The 9005-nt window shown below is 46.5% G+C and overlaps 1 long non-coding RNA gene across 1 annotated transcript; it reads right to left on the bottom strand.

Annotated features, from left to right (window-relative positions):
- Positions 1-7967: 7967 nt before the first annotated feature.
- Positions 7968-8565, bottom strand: LOC134809522 (uncharacterized). The gene is made up of 2 exons (XR_010155452.1): positions 8392-8565; positions 7968-8228 (listed from the first exon to the last, which is right to left on the bottom strand). It is a non-coding gene; the product is annotated as an uncharacterized LOC134809522 (long non-coding RNA).
- Between the last annotated feature and the right edge of the window lie 440 nt (positions 8566-9005).

The raw sequence follows: 9005 nt of genomic DNA, 5'->3' as shown, positions 1-9005 counted from the left end.
CACAAACCGATTTGTTTGTTTATCATTATGGTTTTGTGCCTCTTAGGTTCTACCTTCCTAAAGTACCATGGTTTAAAAAGCTCTTTTATGAGAGGTGCCTTTCTTTGTAGGTACAGAAATAAAGCTTCGAAGTACTGGCATTTGCAAGTGGCTTTTGAAACTGGAGAATGTCAAAGAAATGTAAATCATACTCTTTCAAGAGCACAAGAATGTATCTTTCTCTAAAAGCTTTCACAACTGTTAACTCAGTGGCTACTGAGACAAAGTGTTCTAGCAGGGGTGGTGGGAAGGCACCTAAACTGAACTCTGAGTTTTGCTGTTTGTGGAAGGACCAAACTGGTGAAACCACAGCATCGGTTCGCACAGGCATTTTGTTTGTTTCTGGCTGATGAAGAGAGGAGACTATTCTGTGAACAGCAAGGACTGAGAAAGATGGAAAATGAGGAAGAGGGTGAGATGGTGTTGTCCCTTCAAGCACGGATTTGAATGATGCGGGTGGGGTTGGTTAGGGCCACCTTGCAGGAAAATGTTGGGTAGGACCAGAGGAGTTGGGGACAGCATCCTCATGTCAAGCCCCTCTGCCACAGACGCTGTCAGCTCCAGGAACCTAGGAGCTGGGTGCGTGTGGTTTCAGGTCACCCTCATGCCAGACCCCACTGCCACCAGCAGCCACAAAACACCAAAGTGTGTGATAGGGACCTCTTCCCTCATCTTTTTCAGGCTCCTCAGGGTCCATGGCCCAAGTAGGTACAACCTGTCACTGCCTTTAGCTCAGTTTCCCCCGACTCTGCCAAAAGTTCTACCTGTGTTGAGGGACCAGGAGCACGAATCTTTGAATGATGCCATGTGGTCACTGAGATGAGGCCAGTCAGCAGCTCCTCCTTTTGTTATGGCTACTGCTGTGAGGCTGGCGGCCACAGCCATGGCCACAGCCCCACCCCCAGCTACAGACACAGCCACAGCTTCATAGCCCAGCAGTCCCAGCTACAGTCACGCCCACACAACCACTCCCGTGACTGTGGCCACCACCGCCCCCCACCCCCCTCCATGGACATTCCTCCTCACAGCTGCCTTCAGCCAAGTGTCTGCCACCAAGTTCCTGAGAAATGACTCACAAGAGCTTGCTAACTTTGGGGGAAATCTCGTGCTTGCTTTGTTTGTATGTTGCAAAGACCAGTATGATGACGGACCAACAGATTAATACCTGGATTCCAGACTGTTCGGAACTCTACATTCAACGTTTTTCATTTTACTGGCTCCCAAGCCCCCTCTGTGTGAGTCCCTGGGCCTGGTTCCTTCTTTGCTCTCTTGGAGGAGGAGACAGACCAACCCTGAGTACCCTGGCACTGTTGTCTAGCATTGCATTTCAGAGACGACTCAAAGGACCACAGGACTTCCAAACTGATCTATGCAGCCCAATAAAACTTAATTTCCCATTCCGTCCCTCTGTCCCCAGGATCCTTCCCTAGAGCAAGCTGTTCTAGAGCCAGTTTAGCCCTGAGAACCATGCCATGCTGCCTTGGAAGACCTCAATATCCATTTGGACCGGCTGACCAGCTTTTCCCTCCAGAACCTGAGCTCGCTGAGGTCACAGACTGTGTCTGCTTTACCCTTGTTTACAAGACAATTATGAGCCTGCAAATGTTCACATTTCTTCTATCACCCCACCAGAGGCAACCTTGTTATTGACAGCCCATCTCTTTCCTCTTGCTACAGAGGAAGGATTTGTTTAGGCTGGTGAGAGACTAGATTGATCTGTATAATAAAGGAATGGAAGACCGGCACGGTGGCTCTACACTTGTAGTCCCAGCACTTTGGGAGGACTAAGCAGGCAAATCACTTGAGCCCAGGAGTTTGAGACCAGCCTGGGCAACGTGGTGAAACCCTATCTCTACAAGAAAGATAAAAATTAGCTAGGTATGGTGGCGCGTGCCTGTGGTCCCAGCTATTCAGGAGGCTGAGGTGGGAGGATCACCGGAGCCCAGGGAGGTCAAGGCTGCAGTGAGCCATGATTGCACCACTGCACTACAGCCGGGGCAAAGGAGTGAGACCCTGTCTCAAAGAAAAAAAAAAAAAAAGAAATGGAGAGAGGAGGAGAGTGTATCCATGAGTGATTCTTAAACTTCACGTGCATCAGAGCCACCTGGGATATTGTTAAAACGCAGATTCTGATTTGGTAGGTCTAGGGTGAGGTTTGAGATTCTACATTTCTAGCAAGCTCCCAACTTGCTAGATTAAGTCAGTTAAACCTCTTTCCTCTATAAATTACCCAGTCTCAGGTATGTCTTTATTAGCAGTGTAAGGAGTGGACTAATACATTATGATACTACTTCACCATGTTGAAGCTGAACCCATGGGCACGCTGGCTTTATACAGATTACATTTGGAGATTATAAATGCTGCTGGTTCTCTGAATACATTTTGCACAGCCGGGGTATAAAAGAGTGGATGTTGGGTGAGGTTTGCCTGTAACTGTAGGGAGAAATCCTGTGGAGCAGCTTCAGCGTGTGAGAGAAATGGATAGAAGAGAAAGGGGGATTTTTTTTATAAGTGTTGTCACAGCCTCAGTGGTTGGCTGTCATCATTCTCAAGAAATGCAAAGACCTTTGTTGTTTGTCATCTGCCCAGCTGCTGGTCCATCTTCCAAATTGTCTAGTGGAATGGTTAGCCAGGCCAGCCCTTCCTCCCCAGTGCATGACTGCCAGCAAGGCCAATGGGGGCTCCCTCCCTGAAATCTCAATCATGGATTCAGGCCCAAAGCAGAGAACACTTGGAGTGTTCTCATTCCAGCCACAGCAGCTCAGTGAGATTGTTGAGCATTTTCTGCTGCCAAGAACCTCCTGGAGATGCTGGGTGCCTAATGGCTCCAAGCCTGACTTTTTAGCCATTCCTTTGCTGTAGTGTGCTCTCTAATATCCTTCCAAGAAATTCCTGTTCTGCCTAGATCAGTAGAGGCAGTTTCTGTTGCTTACAATCAAAGCATCCTGACAGATAGAGCCAGTATAATATTTTGAGCTATTTTGAAATAATGTTTCATTTCCAGATACACGGTGTGTGTGGTATGTATGTGTGTGTGAATTATGTGATATAGTTTGGCTGTATCTCTGTATCCCCGTGTATCAAGGATGGGGCCAGGTAGTGATAATTGAATCATGGGGGTGGTTCCCCTGTACTGTTCTTGAGGTAGTTAATAAGTCTCACGAGATCTGATGGTTTTTTTTTTTTTTTTTTTTCGAGACAGGGTTTCACTCTGTTACCCAGGTTGGAGTGCAGTGACGTGATCTTGGCTCACTGTAACCTCCTGGGTTCAAGCGATTTTCATGCCTCAGCCTCCTGAGTAGCTAGGATTATAGGCATGTGCCACCACATCTGGCTTATTTTTTGTATCTTTGGTAGAGATGGGGTTTCACCATGTTGGCCAGGCCAGTCTTGAACTCCTGACCTCAAATGATCCACCCGTTTCAGCCTCCCAAAGTGCTGGGATTACAGACGTGAGCCACTGCACCCAGCCTGATCTGATGGTTTTATAAAGGGAAGTTTCCCTACACAAGCCTTCTTGCCTGCCACCACGTAAGGCGTGACTTTGCTGCTCATCCACCTTCCGCCATGACTGTGAGGCCTCCCCAGCCATGTGGAACTGTGAGTCAATTAAACCTCTTTCCTTTATAAATTACCCAGTCTCAGGTATGTCTTTATGAGCATACTTTATGAGAATGACTAATACATTACGATATCACTTCACCACTTTGAAGCCGACCCCATGGGCATGCTGGTTTTATACAGATTACATTTGGAGTACATGCTGAGCACTGTGCCTGAGAGACATACAGTAGGTAGTCAATGAATGGCCACAGAAAGAATGAGCAGTCACTTTACAGCATCTGTGCTGAGCCCCAGCACCTCTCAGCTCCCCCCGTGCCCAGGGACACTTTAGATGTCCATCAAGCACTAAAATAGCAACACTTATAGGAAGGCATGGGCAAACTTGTAGTAGCACTGGCAAGTACACTTATGACCTTTTCCTCCAGTTTCCTTTCTCCCTATATATTCTTTAAAGCAAAGGGTTGCAGAAGGTCAGAATGGAGCATGATCTTTGTTCCACGAGTATGTTGTGCTTTGATTAAAATATTCCCAGTTACAGGCTCGGTGAGGTGGCTCACGCCTGTAATCCCAGCACTTTGGGAGGCCGAGGTGGGTGAATCACTTGAGGTCAGGAGTTCGAAACCAGCCTGGCCAACATGGTGCAACCCTGTTTCTACCAAAAAACACAAAACTTAGCCAGATGTGGTGGTGTGAGCCTGTAGTCCCAGCTACTCAGGAGGCTGAGGCATGAGAATCGCTTGAACTTGGGAAGTGGAGATTACAGTGAGCCGAGATTGTACCGCTGCACTCCAGCCTGGGCGACAGAGTGAAACCCTGTCTCAAAAAAAAAAAAAAAAATTCTTAGTTACATGAGAAGCAGGCCAGTGTTGCCTTCATGGCATTCCCAATTGAAGCACTTATCCCTATGGAGTGACAAACTCTATACATACTATAAAGGTTAATAGCTGGCCAGGTGTGGTGGCTCACACTTGTAGTCTCAGCACTTTCGGAGGCCGAGTTGGGGGGATTGCTTGAGCCCAGGAGTTCAAGACCAGCCTGGGCAACACAGTGAGACCCTGTCTCTATGAAAAGTAAATAAATAAATAAATAAATAAAAAGTTTAAGAGCCCAGCCTGTGGAAGCAAGATGACTTTAATTAAAATTCATCCCAGCTGCTTTATGAACCAGCTGTTCTTGGGACTTCTCAGAGCCTCAGCTTCCTCACCTGTAAAATGGGCATGATAGTAATATCTTCCTCAGGGGCTGTTGTGAGGATTTTGAAAAGCAATGAACATAAATGGCTGACATTCCACCAATACACACTGAGTAAAGTGCCTAGAACATTTTCAGCCCTCAATAAATATAGCCTATTAAAACACATGTTCTACCGAAGCCAGAATCTATGATTCTTCCCTCTCACTCTTAAATAGATTTTTAAAAAAGCATTTGATCTAATTATGTTAAAGATATATATACAAGGGGAAGACAGAAAGAAAACATACTATGATCTTTCCTGTTTGTCTACGGGTGTGATGTTATATATAATTTTTATTTTCTTCTTTCAGGCCTCTTGTATTCCAGATTCTTTTGCAGTGAGCGTATATATTAGTTTTACGACCAGAAGATAAGCCTTGACAAATGCTATCTTTAAAAGAGAAGAAAATATCGAGGCAAACTGCAGCATGATTTTATAGAAACTGAGTGAAAAAAAAAAAATCCCAGCTAGATGGAGAATTAGATGTTTTCTGGTCAAGAGCTTATTGGGAGGGAAATGACATCAATTTGGGTTCGCATCAGCTTGAGTGAAAAATCATAATGCAAAATGAAAGTACACGGCGCGGGTGCGGGGAGGGGCGCTGAACCCACGCTGGGATTTTGCCGTGTGAATCATCAAGCTAGAAATGACCTCAGGAGGGCATGTGGCCCCGCCCCCACCCCTCACCTCGGGAAGGTTGCCCAGCGACTTTTCAGGACAAATGAGCAATGGTCCTATTTATAAGCCCTCTAGGAACTAAATCTACACACATTTCCTTCCTCCTAAGCTTCAGGCAGGCTTGATTTAGCTTTTGCAGGTGCCCTCAACTAGCATTCTCCAACCTACTTCTCCTTCTGCCTGGAAGAGGCCTGGGAGTTGTCCCAGATCTTTCCTACCTACCCCTGAAGGACCCTGGGTCCTTGAGCAAAACCAAATCCCCCGGAAGTCAGTTTTGTCAGCTGTAAAATAGGGATAGGAAGGATTTGAAGAATGCCTAGCTGGGAGTGAAAAGGAGGCCTTCCAGTGCCAGAGGCCGTGTCTTTAACCATGTCTATACCTCCCTGGTGGGAAAAGGCAAGACACAAACAGAGGTAGCTTGTTTACAACAAATTGACAGGAATTTGGAGTTGGGGGTGGCAAGCTTGTTAAGAAGAAGCCAAGGCCACGGAGATGGGAAGCAGGAAGGGATTGAGAGGAGAGGGTCCAGAGAAAAACAGAGGCAGCTCAGGAGAGCAGTGATTAGCAAGGACATCTCTAGAGCAAGAGAAGCCCCCAGTGTAGGGACAGTCCAGAAAACTCAAGAACCAGGATGCTATATTGCTTTTTTTATTTTTATTTATTTTTTACTTTTTAAAATATTTTGAGATAGAGCCTCGCTCTGTCACCCTGGCTGGAGTGCAGCAGCGCCATCCTGGCTCACTGCAACCTCCACCTCCCAGGTTCAAGTGATCCTCCTGCCTTAGCCTCCCAAGTGCCTGGGATTATAGGTGTGCACCACCACACCCGGCTAATTTTTTGTATTTTTAGTAGAGACAGGGTTTCACCATGTTGGCCAGGCTGGTCTCAAACTGGTAATCTAAAGTGATCCATCTGCCTCCCAAAGTGCTGGGATTACAGATGTGAGCCGCTGCACCCAGCCAAGAACCAGGATGCTATGTTCCTGTAATTGACCAGATATGCAGGACTGCAATACCCCTTCGGTTATCCACAAACACTTTTGGGAACCAGCTTTGTGTTCATGATGCTATGAGGCATGGCAGATGTGAGGTGGTCCAGGGGTAACAGAGATGGGGAGAGAGAATGGCAGCTTCAGGAACAGAGGATGATGGCTAAGGACCAGATGACAGTGGTGACCGAGGGCATAACCCCCACTGACCAGGAGAAGGTATGTCTTTCTGGAAATCTGTGGAGTTTTTGAAGATGTGTCAGAGTGCTGCAGTGGGGCTGAAACCATTTTCTTTGTTTGTTAAAGAGTGATTACTGAGTTCTGAAGAACCTGGGGCTCTCCAGGAGGGACGTTTTCTGGGTGACAAGTATTAGCAATGTAAAATGAGTATTAGTGAAGTGCATTGCTAGCAGCATTTTTTTTTTTTTTTAAGACAGAATCTTGCTCTATCACCCAGGCTGGAGGGCAGTGGCAGGATCTCGGCTCACTACAACCTCTGCCTCCTGGGTTCAAGCGATTCTTGTGCCTCAGACTCCCAAGATTACTCAGGGTTACAGGCACACACCACCATGCCTGGCTATATTTTCAGTAGAGACAGTGTTTCACCATGTTGGCCAGGCTGGTCTCAAACTCCTGGCCTCAAGAGATCTGCCTGCCTTGACCTCCCAAAGTGCTGGGATTACAGGTGTGAACCCCGTGCCCAGCCTGCTAGCAGTTTTGATGTTGGTATTGTATTAGTATTAGTATCTGTCTTAGTCTGTTTGTGCTGCTATAACAAAATACCACAAATTGGGTAATTTATCAATTTATTTCTCACAGTTCTGGATTCTGAGAAGTCCAACATCAAGGAACTGGCAGGTTTTGTGTCTGGTGAGGGCCCAGTCTCTGCTTCTAAGATGGTGTCTTGAATGCTATGCCCTCCCACTCAGAAGGCAGAAGGAAAGGCAAAAAAAGAACCAAACTGCCTCCATCAGGCCCTTTTGTGATAGCATTGATCCATTCATGAAGGCAGAGCCCTCCTGATCTAAACACCTCCCCAAAGTTTCCACCTCCCAACACTATTGCATTGAGGATCAAGTTTCCAACACATGAATTTTGGGGGACACATTCAGATCACAGAAATATCCATATTCCTTCCCCTCCCTCAAGTCCTGGATGAGCTCCTACATGTATTCTCCTAGGGCCAAATCAATGAACCACTGCTCAGACCCTGCCTCCCTGCATGTTGATGAGAGTGGCATGTGGTATTGAATTAAAAGCCCTCCAGAGGCGAGGAGATACACTTATTGCTCCCTTATCCACATGCCAGGTCACTTCATCATGAGAGGAAATTAAATTGGCTTGGAATGAATTGCTCCTCCCAAAGCCATGCTGGTCCCTAAACCTTCCTAGATGGCTGCAAAGCTGAAGGGTTGATTATCTATTGCAGCATAACAGATTTCTGCTCAGTTAAATAGCCCAAAGTAACAATACACTCACAGTTTATTCTCTCACACAGTTTATGGTAGGCAGGAAAGAGGGAGTGGCTCATTGCATGGTTGTGTCTTGGGGTTGCAGTCAGGAGGTCACCTGGGCCTGTGGTCATCTGAAGAGCTGGGCTGGAGAATCTGCTTCCAAGATGGCTCACACCTGCTGGCAGGTTGACAGGGAGGCCTCTGGTCCTTACTTGTAGGACCCCTCCATAGGGCCACTTGAGTGTCCTCATGACATGGCAGCTGGCTTCCTCTAGAATGAATAACCCAAGAGAATATAAGGCAGAGTCACAACGTATTTGTATTAGTCAGTTTTCACACTGCTATAAAGAACTGCCTGAGACTGGGTAATTTATAAAGAAAAGAGGTTTAATTGACTCAGTTCCACAGGGCTAGGGAGGCCTCAGGAAACTTACAATCATGGCAGAAGGTAAAGGGGAAGCAAGGCAAGTCTTACATGGCAGCAGGAGAAAGAGAGAGAGGGGGGAATTGCCAAATGCTTTTAAACCATCAGATCTCATGAGAATTCACTCACTATCATGAGAACAGCATGGGGGAAATCACCCCCATGATCCAATCCCTTCCCACCAGATCCCTCCCTCAACAATTACAATTCGAGATGAGATTTAGGTGGTGACACAGAGCCAAACCATATTTCTCAGCCTCAGAAGTCACGTGCTCTAATTTCTGCAACATCCTATTGGTTACATGGGTCAGCCTTCCTCACCATGGGAGGACACTATCAAGGGCATGAATACCAGGAGGTGGGAATCATTTGGGGCCATCTGACAAGGGCCACTTCCTCTATGCTATAATTCTCAGAACCATTGTTTTTTCTTCTTTGTACATGAGTATAACATTGGCCAATTTTCAGTTATGTAAATAATTATACTAATATTCCCACTTGACATTTGTGCACCAATTTCGTCTCCTCAGAGCAATTACTGCCCCACGCTGCAGATGAGAAAATGAAGGCTTGAAGAAGTTAAGTGACGTCTCCGAAGTCCCAAAGTTAAAAAGGTCTGCAGGG

The sequence above is a fragment of the Pan troglodytes genome, chromosome 2, assembly GCF_028858775.2.
Source record: "Pan troglodytes isolate AG18354 chromosome 2, NHGRI_mPanTro3-v2.0_pri, whole genome shotgun sequence".
Lineage (NCBI taxonomy): Eukaryota > Metazoa > Chordata > Mammalia > Primates > Hominidae > Pan > Pan troglodytes.
Note: the sequence above shows the minus strand (reverse complement) of the source record. Positions and strands in the feature narration are given on the sequence as shown.